This window comes from Anastrepha ludens, chromosome 5 (genome assembly GCF_028408465.1).
Source record: "Anastrepha ludens isolate Willacy chromosome 5, idAnaLude1.1, whole genome shotgun sequence".
Lineage (NCBI taxonomy): Eukaryota > Metazoa > Arthropoda > Insecta > Diptera > Tephritidae > Anastrepha > Anastrepha ludens.
In genome coordinates, this window is record NC_071501.1 from 23,391,020 (window position 1) to 23,405,458 (window position 14,439).

At 32.2% G+C, this 14,439-nt stretch overlaps 6 non-coding genes across 6 annotated transcripts; all 6 read right to left on the reverse strand.

Annotated features, from left to right (window-relative positions):
• Positions 1-1,159: 1,159 nt before the first annotated feature.
• Positions 1,160-1,278, reverse strand: LOC128865517 (5S ribosomal RNA). Its single transcript, XR_008454846.1, has one exon. It is a non-coding gene; the product is annotated as a 5S ribosomal RNA (ribosomal RNA).
• A 2,369-nt stretch (positions 1,279-3,647) lies between these two features.
• LOC128865518 (5S ribosomal RNA) lies at positions 3,648-3,766 on the reverse strand. The gene has a single exon (XR_008454847.1). It is a non-coding gene; the product is annotated as a 5S ribosomal RNA (ribosomal RNA).
• A 2,369-nt stretch (positions 3,767-6,135) lies between these two features.
• On the reverse strand, positions 6,136-6,254 carry LOC128865519 (5S ribosomal RNA). Its single transcript, XR_008454848.1, has one exon. It is a non-coding gene; the product is annotated as a 5S ribosomal RNA (ribosomal RNA).
• A 2,367-nt stretch (positions 6,255-8,621) lies between these two features.
• LOC128865549 (5S ribosomal RNA) lies at positions 8,622-8,740 on the reverse strand. The gene has a single exon (XR_008454877.1). It is a non-coding gene; the product is annotated as a 5S ribosomal RNA (ribosomal RNA).
• Positions 8,741-11,108: 2,368 nt separating this feature from the next.
• On the reverse strand, positions 11,109-11,227 carry LOC128865521 (5S ribosomal RNA). Its single transcript, XR_008454849.1, has one exon. It is a non-coding gene; the product is annotated as a 5S ribosomal RNA (ribosomal RNA).
• A 2,357-nt stretch (positions 11,228-13,584) lies between these two features.
• Positions 13,585-13,703, reverse strand: LOC128865522 (5S ribosomal RNA). The gene has a single exon (XR_008454850.1). It is a non-coding gene; the product is annotated as a 5S ribosomal RNA (ribosomal RNA).
• Between the last annotated feature and the right edge of the window lie 736 nt (positions 13,704-14,439).

The following is a 14,439-nucleotide window of genomic DNA, read 5'->3' on the forward strand; positions in this document are numbered from 1 at the left end:
TCTCTTTAGCCTTTTGTTTGAGCGCTAATGCATTAACCGGATAATGCTTTTCTCTCTGCTTTACAAACCATTGATACAGGCGCTTTTCCATTTTCGGCAACTCTGATGCTCTTAATGTCTTTCTTTTTCTCTGGCCGGAAAGCGTATTATTGACACAGTCAAAAATTTTATTTTTTTTCATTTTTATCTTGCTAATTGTTGATTTTGAGATACCATATTGTTTTGCCAAAGCTACCGCACTTGCACCCTTTTCTAATAAATCCAAAATATTTACCTTTTCTTGTAATTTAAGCACTTTCGGTTGTTTTGAACACATTTTGGTAATGTGGCACTTACGAGAACGAAAAATCAACTGAATATAAAAAGACAACACATTGAGATGGAATTTTTTTTCTATTCTATATACATAAATATGTATGTACTTAAATATAAGGGGAATACCCGAATTCTGAACTAATTTCATGAAATAAATGTGTGTGTGTGATCAAAACTGTGTATTTTAACTGTTGCTTAATTCAAAATTTTGATTTATTTAAAGTTGACGTTTTAGAGCTTTGTGGTTTGGTTGACGTTTTAGAGTAGACAATGTAAAAAATTAAGGGTTGACGTTTTGGGATGTTGACGTAAACTAGTGTTGACGTTTTCCCGAGTGCACTGTACATACATATATAATATTTCTGAATTTGTTTGCAAAGCGTAAATGGGATATTGGTAGTTATTTTAGCTCTGCATCTACTGCTCCTCTAGTGAAATTGTCTGCTGTCACTTATACATATATTCTTCTTTGGAAAAAAAAAAGATCACAGTCTATGTGCTTGTTGCTGTATATAGTTTTAGGTTGGTTGTTGCAAGCTTATTTTATTCGGCTTGAATTTTATGGATAAAACATTTTATTTAATATTAAATTAATTAGTTAACTAAACAAAGTAAATTAGAAAACAATAAAAGAGTGACTTCATAAATTAACGAACTAAGTAGTTTTACTAACGAAATAAAGTAAAGACGGGTAGAGAAATTCATTGATGAGCATTGAACTGGTTGAAATACACATAGCAAATGTTAATGTATAAGCAAAGTATAGACTTATATTTTGAAATAAATATTATATTATATTAATAAAAAGTGCAAAATAAAATGAAGAAAAAAAATTGTTGCTGGATGTCAACAACACGCGGTGTTCCCAAGCGGTCCCCCATCCAAGTACTAACCGCGCCCGACGCTGCTTAATTTCGGTGATCGGACGAGAACCGATGTTTTCAGCGTGGTATGGTCGTTGACAATTTTATTAACGTATTCATACACACTTCAAGCGAACCAAATATAGCCTATTATATTGAATCCATACCTTATGCACAGCATTGAAACAATTAACGTTGGCTAACAGAAGTCTTATACATACATATGTACATATATTCATATACAATTTTCCGATTGTTAATTTATGCTTAAATGTTGGGTTAGATATGAGTACCATCTTTAAGCTATCTACATGCATATACATACAGTGCGCTCGGGAAAACGTCAACTAATTAAAACCACGAGTGTTGACGTTTAACAAATTGTTGACGTTTATGAATGTAGAAACTTGTAATAAAAAAACATATTGATAGTGTGCTTTAAACGTTTTTATTGACTATAACCTTAAACTAAACATAAACAAATACAAAAAAAGAACAAAAAAGGCTTTCAGCCTAACTAAAACTAAAGGAACGCATTTCAAAAGAGATCACATTTCACATACATACTTATGCATCTAAAAAAAATCGGTTATTTTTTTCTGTTGTTTTTTCCTTTCCAATACTTGGAGGAGAGCTTTCTCTCGTAAACGTCTTAATACATTTAGGTCATTTTGCTCAACATTCTCGCATTGAGCCCAATCCAAAGCCCGGTTAAATATTTCGACAGCTTCGTTTGGTTTTATTGTCTTTTTTAAAAGAAAATCTGTTACCTAAAATTAAAAAATCTTAGCTATTAAAAGCGATATTTTTCTGTAGCAGAACAAGTATTAACCTGTGGCACAAAGGATTTGTGAAACCAATCGTAGAAAATAGCTGATGTCATCGATGAGGACTTGGAACTCTTGTACTCAGTTGGGCAGTTAAAATTTTTGAAAATGCGTGGATTTTTTGCCTTCCCAATCACCAACAATCTAAGCTTATGATTTCCGGAAGCATTAGCACAACATAAAAAAGTAACGCGTTGTTTTTCTGTCTTTACGCCCGGAGCAGTTTTTTCTTTTCAGACTTTTCTGGCAAAATTTTCCAAAATAAGCCAGACTCATCAGCATTGTACAATTGATCATGGCAAAGACCCATTTCTTCAATTTTTTGTTTAAGTTTGATTTTAAATGGTTCGACCAGCAAAGGCTGTGAAGATAGTTTTTCTCCAGTTATTTTAAGCAGGCGAACTCCATATCTTTTTTTAAAACCTTGCAACCATCCATCACTTGCGTTAAAAGAACATTCCTTTTCTTTTATTTTTAGATGAATCTCTTTAGCCTTTTGTTTGAGCGCTAATGCATTAACCGGATAATGCTTTTCTCTCTGCTTTACAAACCATTGATACAGGCGCTTTTCCATTTTCGGCAACTCTGATGCTCTTAATGTCTTTCTTTTTCTCTGGCCGGAAAGCGTATTATTGACACAGTCAAAAATTTTATTTTTTTTTATTTTTATCTTGCTAATTGTTGATTTTGAGATACCATATTGTTTTGCCAAAGCTACCGCACTTGCACCCTTTTCTAATAAATCCAAAATATTTACCTTTTCTTGTAATTTAAGCACTTTCGGTTGTTTTGAACACATTTTGGTAATGTGGCACTTACGAGAACGAAAAATCAACTGAATATAAAAAGACAACACATTGAGATGGAATTTTTTTTCTATTCTATATACATAAATATGTATGTACTTAAATATAAGGGGAATACCCGAATTCTGAACTAATTTCATGAAATAAATGTGTGTGTGTGATCAAAACTGTGTATTTTAACTGTTGCTTAATTCAAAATTTTGATTTATTTAAAGTTGACGTTTTAGAGCTTTGTGGTTTGGTTGACGTTTTAGAGTAGACAATGTAAAAAATTAAGGGTTGACGTTTTGGGATGTTGACGTAAACTAGTGTTGACGTTTTCCCGAGTGCACTGTACATACATATATAATATTTCTGAATTTGTTTGCAAAGCGTAAATGGGATATTGGTAGTTATTTTAGCTCTGCATCTACTGCTCCTCTAGTGAAATTGCCTGCTGTCACTTATACATATATTCTTCTTTGGAAAAAAAAAAGATCACAGTCTATGTGCTTGTTGCTGTATATAGTTTTAGGTTGGTTGTTGCAAGCTTATTTTATTCGGCTTGAATTTTATGGATAAAACATTTTATTTAATATTAAATTAATTAGTTAACTAAACAAAGTAAATTAGAAAACAATAAAAGAGTGACTTCATAAATTAACGAACTAAGTAGTTTTACTAACGAAATAAAGTAAAGACGGGTAGAGAAATTCATTGATGAGCATTGAACTGGTTGAAATACACATAGCAAATGTTAATGTATAAGCAAAGTATAGACTTATATTTTGAAATAAATATTATATTATATTAATAAAAAGTGCAAAATAAAATGAAGAAAAAAAATTGTTGCTGGATGTCAACAACACGCGGTGTTCCCAAGCGGTCCCCCATCCAAGTACTAACCGCGCCCGACGCTGCTTAATTTCGGTGATCGGACGAGAACCGATGTTTTCAGCGTGGTATGGTCGTTGACAATTTTATTAACGTATTCATACACACTTCAAGCGAACCAAATATAGCCTATTATATTGAATCCATACCTTATGCACAGCATTGAAACAATTAACGTTGGCTAACAGAAGTCTTATACATACATATGTACATATATTCATATACAATTTTCCGATTGTTAATTTATGCTTAAATGTTGGGTTAGATATGAGTACCATCTTTAAGCTATCTACATGCATATACATACAGTGCGCTCGGGAAAACGTCAACTAATTAAAACCACGAGTGTTGACGTTTAACAAATTGTTGACGTTTATGAATGTAGAAACTTGTAATAAAAAAACATATTGATAGTGTGCTTTAAACGTTTTTATTGACTATAACCTTAAACTAAACATAAACAAATACAAAAAAAGAACAAAAAAGGCTTTCAGCCTAACTAAAACTAAAGGAACGCATTTCAAAAGAGATCACATTTCACATACATACTTATGCATCTAAAAAAAATCGGTTATTTTTTTCTGTTGTTTTTTCCTTTCCAATACTTGGAGGAGAGCTTTCTCTCGTAAACGTCTTAATACATTTAGGTCATTTTGCTCAACATTCTCGCATTGAGCCCAATCCAAAGCCCGGTTAAATATTTCGACAGCTTCGTTTGGTTTTATTGTCTTTTTTAAAAGAAAATCTGTTACCTAAAATTAGAAAATCTTAGCTATTAAAAGCGATATTTTTCTGTAGCAGAACAAGTATTAACCTGTGGCACAAAGGATTTGTGAAACCAATCGTAGAAAATAGCTGATGTCATCGATGAGGACTTGGAACTCTTGTACTCAGTTGGGCAGTTAAAATTTTTGAAAATGCGTGGATTTTTTGCCTTCCCAATCACCAACAATCTAAGCTTATGATTTCCGGAAGCATTAGCACAACATAAAAAAGTAACGCGTTGTTTTTCTGTCTTTACGCCCGGAGCAGTTTTTTCTTTTCAGACTTTTCTGGCAAAATTTTCCAAAATAAGCCAGACTCATCAGCATTGTACAATTGATCATGGCAAAGACCCATTTCTTCAATTTTTTGTTTAAGTTTGATTTTAAATGGTTCGACCAGCAAAGGCTGTGAAGATAGTTTTTCTCCAGTTATTTTAAGCAGGCGAACTCCATATCTTTTTTTAAAACCTTGCAACCATCCATCACTTGCGTTAAAAGAACATTCCTTTTCTTTTATTTTTAGATGAATCTCTTTAGCCTTTTGTTTGAGCGCTAATGCATTAACCGGATAATGCTTTTCTCTCTGCTTTACAAACCATTGATACAGGCGCTTTTCCATTTTCGTCAACTCTGATGCTCTTAATGTCTTTCTTTTTCTCTGGCCGGAAAGCGTATTATTGACACAGTCAAAAATTTTATTTTTTTTCATTTTTATCTTGCTAATTGTTGATTTTGAGATACCATATTGTTTTGCCAAAGCTACCGCACTTGCACCCTTTTCTAATAAATCCAAAATATTTACCTTTTCTTGTAATTTAAGCACTTTCGGTTGTTTTGAACACATTTTGGTAATGTGGCACTTACGAGAACGAAAAATCAACTGAATATAAAAAGACAACACATTGAGATGGAATTTTTTTTCTATTCTATATACATAAATATGTATGTACTTAAATATAAGGGGAATACCCGAATTCTGAACTAATTTCATGAAATAAATGTGTGTGTGTGATCAAAACTGTGTATTTTAACTGTTGCTTAATTCAAAATTTTGATTTATTTAAAGTTGACGTTTTAGAGCTTTGTGGTTTGGTTGACGTTTTAGAGTAGACAATGTAAAAAATTAAGGGTTGACGTTTTGGGATGTTGACGTAAACTAGTGTTGACGTTTTCCCGAGTGCACTGTACATACATATATAATATTTCTGAATTTGTTTGCAAAGCGTAAATGGGATATTGGTAGTTATTTTAGCTCTGCATCTACTGCTCCTCTAGTGAAATTGTCTGCTGTCACTTATACATATATTCTTCTTTGGAAAAAAAAAAGATCACAGTCTATGTGCTTGTTGCTGTATATAGTTTTAGGTTGGTTGTTGCAAGCTTATTTTATTCGGCTTGAATTTTATGGATAAAACATTTTATTTAATATTAAATTAATTAGTTAACTAAACAAAGTAAATTAGAAAACAATAAAAGAGTGACTTCATAAATTAACGAACTAAGTAGTTTTACTAACGAAATAAAGTAAAGACGGGTAGAGAAATTCATTGATGAGCATTGAACTGGTTGAAATACACATAGCAAATGTTAATGTATAAGCAAAGTATAGACTTATATTTTGAAATAAATATTATATTATATTAATAAAAAGTGCAAAATAAAATGAAGAAAAAAAATTGTTGCTGGATGTCAACAACACGCGGTGTTCCCAAGCGGTCCCCCATCCAAGTACTAACCGCGCCCGACGCTGCTTAATTTCGGTGATCGGACGAGAACCGATGTTTTCAGCGTGGTATGGTCGTTGACAATTTTATTAACGTATTCATACACACTTCAAGCGAACCAAATATAGCCTATTATATTGAATCCATACCTTATGCACAGCATTGAAACAATTAACGTTGGCTAACAGAAGTCTTATACATACATATGTACATATATTCATATACAATTTTCCGATTGTTAATTTATGCTTAAATGTTGGGTTAGATATGAGTACCATCTTTAAGCTATCTACATGCATATACATACAGTGCGCTCGGGAAAACGTCAACTAATTAAAACCACGAGTGTTGACGTTTAACAAATTGTTGACGTTTATGAATGTAGAAACTTGTAATAAAAAAACATATTGATAGTGTGCTTTAAACGTTTTTATTGACTATAACCTTAAACTAAACATAAACAAATACAAAAAAAGATCAAAAAAGGCTTTCAGCCTAACTAAAACTAAAGGAACGCATTTCAAAAGAGATCACATTTCACATACATACTTATGCATCTAAAAAAAATCGGTTATTTTTTTCTGTTGTTTTTTCCTTTCCAATACTTGGAGGAGAGCTTTCTCTCGTAAACGTCTTAATACATTTAGGTCATTTTGCTCAACATTCTCGCATTGAGCCCAATCCAAAGCCCGGTTAAATATTTCGACAGCTTCGTTTGGTTTTATTGTCTTTTTTAAAAGAAAATCTGTTACCTAAAATTAGAAAATCTTAGCTATTAAAAGCGATATTTTTCTGTAGCAGAACAAATATTAACCTGTGGCACAAAGGATTTGTGAAACCAATCGTAGAAAATAGCTGATGTCATCGATGAGGATTTGGAACTCTTGTACTCAGTTGGGCAGTTAAAATTTTTGAAAATGCGTGGATTTTTTGCCTTCCCAATCACCAACAATCTAAGCTTATGATTTCCGGAAGCATTAGCACAACATAAAAAAGTAACGCGTTGTTTTTCTGTCTTTACGCCCGGAGCAGTTTTTTCTTTTCAGACTTTTCTGGCAAAATTTTCCAAAATAAGCCAGACTCATCAGCATTGTACAATTGATCATGGCAAAGACCCATTTCTTCAATTTTTTGTTTAAGTTTGATTTTAAATGGTTCGACCAGCAAAGGCTGTGAAGATAGTTTTTCTCCAGTTATTTTAAGCAGGCGAACTCCATATCTTTTTTTAAAACCTTGCAACCATCCATCACTTGCGTTAAAAGAACATTCCTTTTCTTTTATTTTTAGATGAATCTCTTTAGCCTTTTGTTTGAGCGCTAATGCATTAACCGGATAATGCTTTTCTCTCTGCTTTACAAACCATTGATACAGGCGCTTTTCCATTTTCGGCAACTCTGATGCTCTTAATGTCTTTCTTTTTCTCTGGCCGGAAAGCGTATTATTGACACAGTCAAAAATTTTATTTTTTTTCATTTTTATCTTGCTAATTGTTGATTTTGAGATACCATATTGTTTTGCTAAAGCTACCGCACTTGCACCCTTTTCTAATAAATCCAAAATATTTACCTTTTCTTGTAATTTAAGCACTTTCGGTTGTTTTGAACACATTTTGGTAATGTGGCACTTACGAGAACGAAAAATCAACTGAATATAAAAAGACAACACATTGAGATGGAATTTTTTTTCTATTCTATATACATAAATATGTATGTACTTAAATATAAGGGGAATACCCGAATTCTGAACTAATTTCATGAAATAAATGTGTGTGTGTGATCAAAACTGTGTATTTTAACTGTTGCTTAATTCAAAATTTTGATTTATTTAAAGTTGACGTTTTAGAGCTTTGTGGTTTGGTTGACGTTTTAGAGTAGACAATGTAAAAAATTAAGGGTTGACGTTTTGGGATGTTGACGTAAACTAATGTTGACGTTTTCCCGAGTGCACTGTACATACATATATAATATTTCTGAATTTGTTTGCAAAGCGTAAATGGGATATTGGTAGTTATTTTAGCTCTGCATCTACTGCTCCTCTAGTGAAATTGTCTGCTGTCACTTATACATATATTCTTCTTTGGAAAAAAAAGATCACAGTCTATGTGCTTGTTGCTGTATATAGTTTTAGGTTGGTTGTTGCAAGCTTATTTTATTCGGCTTGAATTTTATGGATAAAACATTTTATTTAATATTAAATTAATTAGTTAACTAAACAAAGTAAATTAGAAAACAATAAAAGAGTGACTTCATAAATTAACGAACTAAGTAGTTTTACTAACGAAATAAAGTAAAGACGGGTAGAGAAATTCGTTGATGAGCATTGAACTGGTTGAAATACACATAGCAAATGTTAATGTATAAGCAAAGTATAGACTTATATTTTGAAATAAATATTATATTATATTAATAAAAAGTGCAAAATAAAATGAAGAAAAAAAATTGTTGCTGGATGTCAACAACACGCGGTGTTCCCAAGCGGTCCCCCATCCAAGTACTAACCGCGCCCGACGCTGCTTAATTTCGGTGATCCGACGAGAACCGATGTTTTCAGCGTGGTATGGTCGTTGACAATTTTATTAACGTATTCATACACACTTCAAGCGATCCAAATATAGCCTATTATATTGAATCCATACCTTATGCACAGCATTGAAACAATTAACGTTGGCTAACAGAAGTCTTATACATACATATGTACATATATTCATATACAATTTTCTGATTGTTAATTTATGCTTAAATGTTGGGTTAGATATGAGTACCATCTTTAAGCTATCTACATGCATATACATACAGTGCGCTCGGGAAAACGTCAACTAATTAAAACCACGAGTGTTGACGTTTAACAAATTGTTGACGTTTATGAATGTAGAAACTTGTAATAAAAAAACATATTGATAGTGTGCTTTAAACGTTTTTATTGACTATAACCTTAAACTAAACATAAACAAATACAAAAAAAGAACAAAAAAGGCTTTCAGCCTAACTAAAACTAAAGGAACGCATTTCAAAAGAGATCACATTTCACATACATACTTATGCATCTAAAAAAAATCGGTTATTTTTTTCTGTTGTTTTTTCCTTTCCAATACTTGGAGGAGAGCTTTCTCTCGTAAACGTCTTAATACATTTAGGTCATTTTGCTCAACATTCTCGCATTGAGCCCAATCCAAAGCCCGGTTAAATATTTCGACAGCTTCGTTTGGTTTTATTGTCTTTTTTAAAAGAAAATCTGTTACCTTAAATTAGAAAATCTTAGCTATTAAAAGCGATATTTTTCTGTAGCAGAACAAATATTAACCTGTGGCACAAAGGATTTGTGAAACCAATCGTAGAAAATAGCTGATGTCATCGATGAGGACTTGGAACTCTTGTACTCAGTTGGGCAGTTAAAATTTTTGAAAATGCGTGGATTTTTTGCCTTCCCAATCACCAACAATCTAAGCTTATGATTTCCGGAAGCATTAGCACAACATAAAAAAGTAACGCGTTGTTTTTCTGTCTTTACGCCCGGAGCAGTTTTTTCTTTTCAGACTTTTCTGGCAAAATTTTCCAAAACAAGCCAGACTCATCAGCATTGTACAATTGATCATGGCAAAGACCCATTTCTTCAATTTTTTGTTTAAGTTTGATTTTAAATGGTTCGACCAGCAAAGGCTGTGAAGATAGTTTTTCTCCAGTTATTTTAAGCAGGCGAACTCCATATCTTTTTTTAAAACCTTGCAACCATCCATCACTTGCGTTAAAAGAACATTCCTTTTCTTTTATTTTTAGATGAATCTCTTTAGCCTTTTGTTTGAGCGCTAATGCATTAACCGGATAATGCTTTTCTCTCTGCTTTACAAACCATTGATACAGGCGCTTTTCCATTTTCGGCAACTCTGATGCTCTTAATGTCTTTCTTTTTCTCTGGCCGGAAAGCGTATTATTGACACAGTCAAAAATTTTATTTTTTTTCATTTTTATCTTGCTAATTGTTGATTTTGAGATACCATATTGTTTTGCTAAAGCTACCGCACTTGCACCCTTTTCTAATAAATCCAAAATATTTACCTTTTCTTGTAATTTAAGCACTTTCGGTTGTTTTGAACACATTTTGGTAATGTGGCACTAACGAGAACGAAAAATCAACTGAATATAAAAAGACAACACATTGAGATGGAATTTTTTTTCTATTCTATATACATAAATATGTATGTACTTAAATATAAGGGGAATACCCGAATTCTGAACTAATTTCATGAAATAAATGTGTGTGTGTGATCAAAACTGTGTATTTTAACTGTTGCTTAATTCAAAATTTTGATTTATTTAAAGTTGACGTTTTAGAGCTTTGTGGTTTGGTTGACGTTTTAGAGTAGACAATGTAAAAAATTAAGGGTTGACGTTTTGGGATGTTGACGTAAACTAGTGTTGACGTTTTCCCGAGTGCACTGTACATACATATATAATATTTCTGAATTTGTTTGCAAAGCGTAAATGGGATATTGGTAGTTATTTGAGCTCTGCATCTACTGCTCCTCTAGTGAAATTGTCTGCTGTCACTTATACATATATTCTTCTTTGGAAAAAAAAAAGATCACAGTCTATGTGCTTGTTGCTGTATATAGTTTTAGGTTGGTTGTTGCAAGCTTATTTTATTCGGCTTGAATTTTATGGATAAAACATTTTATTTAATATTAAATTAATTAGTTAACTAAACAAAGTAAATTAGAAAACAATAAAAGAGTGACTTCATAAATTAACGAACTAAGTAGTTTTACTAACGAAATAAAGTAAAGACGGGTAGAGAAATTCATTGATGAGCATTGAACTGGTTGAAATACACATAGCAAATGTTAATGTATAAGCAAAGTATAGACTTATATTTTGAAATAAATATTATATTATATTAATAAAAAGTGCAAAATAAAATGAAGAAAAAAATTGTTGCTGGATGTCAACAACACGCGGTGTTCCCAAGCGGTCCCCCATCCAAGTACTAACCGCGCCCGACGCTGCTTAATTTCGGTGATCGGACGAGAACCGATGTTTTCAGCGTGGTATGGTCGTTGACTATATTCATACACACTTCAAGCGAACCAAATATAGCCTATTATATTGAATCCATACCTTATGCACAGCATTGAAACAATTAACGTTGGCTAACAGAAGTCTTATACATACATATGTACATATATTCATATACAATTTTCCGATTGTTAATTTATGCTTAAATGTTGGGTTAGATATGAGTACCATCTTTAAGCTATCTACATGCATATACATACAGTGCGCTCGGGAAAACGTCAACTAATTAAAACCACGAGTGTTGACGTTTAACAAATTGTTGACGTTTATGAATGTAGAAACTTGTAATAAAAAAACATATTGATAGTGTGCTTTAAACGTTTTTATTGACTATAACCTTAAACTAAACATAAACAAATACAAAAAAAGAACAAAAAAGGCTTTCAGCCTAACTAAAACTAAAGGAACGCATTTCAAAAGAGATCACATTTCACATACATACTTATGCATCTAAAAAAAATCGGTTATTTTTTTCTGTTGTTTTTTCCTTTCCAATACTTGGAGGAGAGCTTTCTCTCGTAAACGTCTTAATACATTTAGGTCATTTTGCTCAACATTCTCGCATTGAGCCCAATCCAAAGCCCGGTTAAATATTTCGACAGCTTCGTTTGGTTTTATTGTCTTTTTTAAAAGAAAATCTGTTACCTAAAATTAGAAAATCTTAGCTATTAAAAGCGATATTTTTCTGTAGCAGAACAAATATTAACCTGTGGCACAAAGGATTTGTGAAACCAATCGTAGAAAATAGCTGATGTCATCGATGAGGACTTGGAACTCTTGTACTCAGTTGGGCAGTTAAAATTTTTGAAAATGCGTGGATTTTTTGCCTTCCCAATCACCAACAATCTAAGCTTATGATTTCCGGAAGCATTAGCACAACATAAAAAAGTAACGCGTTGTTTTTCTGTCTTTACGCCCGGAGCAGTTTTTTCTTTTCAGACTTTTCTGGCAAAATTTTCCAAAATAAGCCAGACTCATCAGCATTGTACAATTGATCATGGCAAAGACCCATTTCTTCAATTTTTTGTTTAAGTTTGATTTTAAATGGTTCGACCAGCAAAGGCTGTGAAGATAGTTTTTCTCCAGTTATTTTAAGCAGGCGAACTCCATATCTTTTTTTAAAACCTTGCAACCATCCATCACTTGCGTTAAAAGAACATTCCTTTTCTTTTATTTTTAGATGAATCTCTTTAGCCTTTTGTTTGAGCGCTAATGCATTAACCGGATAATGCTTTTCTCTCTGCTTTACAAACCATTGATACAGGCGCTTTTCCATTTTCGGCAACTCTGATGCTCTTAATGTCTTTATTTTTCTCTGGCCGGAAAGCGTATTATTGACACAGTCAAAAATTTTATTTTTTTTCATTTTTATCTTGCTAATTGTTGATTTTGAGATACCATATTGTTTTGCTAAAGCTACCGCACTTGCACCCTTTTCTAATAAATCCAAAATATTTACCTTTTCTTGTAATTTAAGCACTTTCGGTTGTTTTGAACACATTTTGGTAATGTGTCACTTACGAGAACGAAAAATCAACTGAATATAAAAAGACAACACATTGAGATGGAATTTTTTTTCTATTCTATATACATAAATATGTATGTACTTAAATATAAGGGGAATACCCGAATTCTGAACTAATTTCATGAAATAAATGTGTGTGTGTGATCAAAACTGTGTATTTTAACTGTTGCTTAATTCAAAATTTTGATTTATTTAAAGTTGACGTTTTAGAGCTTTGTGGTTTGGTTGACGTTTTAGAGTAGACAATGTAAAAAATTAAGGGTTGACGTTTTGGGATGTTGACGTAAACTAGTGTTGACGTTTTCCCGAGTGCACTGTACATACATATATAATATTTCTGAATTTGTTTGCAAAGCGTAAATGGGATATTGGTAGTTATTTTAGCTCTGCATCTACTGCTCCTCTAGTGAAATTATCTGCTGTCACTTATACATATATTCTTCTTTGGAAAAAAAAAGATCACAGTCTATGTGCTTGTTGCTGTATATAGTTTTAGGTTGGTTGTTGCAAGCTTATTTTATTCGGCTTGAATTTTATGGATAAAACATTTTATTTAATATTAAATTAATTAGTTAACTAAACAAAGTAAATTAGAAAACAATAAAAGAGTGACTTCATAAATTAACGAACTAAGTAGATTTACTAACGAAATAAAGTAAAGACGGGTAGAGAAATTCATTGATGAGCATTGAACTGGTTGAAATACACATAGCAAATGTTAATGTATAAGCAAAGTATAGACTTATATTTTGAAATAAATATTATATTATATTAATAAAAAGTGCAAAATAAAATGAAGAAAAAAAATTGTTGCTGGATGTCAACAACACGCGGTGTTCCCAAGCGGTCCCCCATCCAAGTACTAACCGCGCCCGACGCTGCTTAATTTCGGTGATCGGACGAGAACCGATGTTTTCAGCGTGGTATGGTCGTTGACAATTTTATTAACGTATTCATACACACTTCAAGCGAACCAAATATGGCCTATTATATTGAATCCATACCTTATGCACAGCATTGAAACAATTAACGTTGGCTAACAGAAGTCTTATACATACATATGTACATATATTCATATACAATTTTCCGATTGTTAATTTATGCTTAAATGTTGGGTTAGATATGAGTACCATCTTTAAGCTATCTACATGCATATACATACAGTGCGCTCGGGAAAACGTCAACTAATTAAAACCACGAGTGTTGACGTTTAACAAATTGTTGACGTTTATGAATGTAGAAACTTGTAATAAAAAAACATATTGATAGTGTGCTTTAAACGTTTTTATTGACTATAACCTTAAACTAAACATAAACAAATATAAAAAAAGAACAAAAAAGGCTTTCAGCCTAACTAAAACTAAAGGAACGCATTTCAAAAGAGATCACATTTCACATACATACTTATGCATCTAAAAAAAATCGGTTATTTTTTTCTGTTGTTTTTTCCTTTCCAATACTTGGAGGAGAGCTTTCTCTCGTAAACGTCTTAATACATTTAGGTCATTTTGCTCAACATTCTCGCATTGAGCCCAATCCAAAGCCCGGTTAAATATTTCGACAGCTTCGTTTGGTTTTATTGTCTTTTTTAAAAGAAAATCTGTTACCTAAAATTAGAAAATCTTAGCTATTAAAAGCGATATTTTTCTGTAGCAGAACAAATATTAACCTGT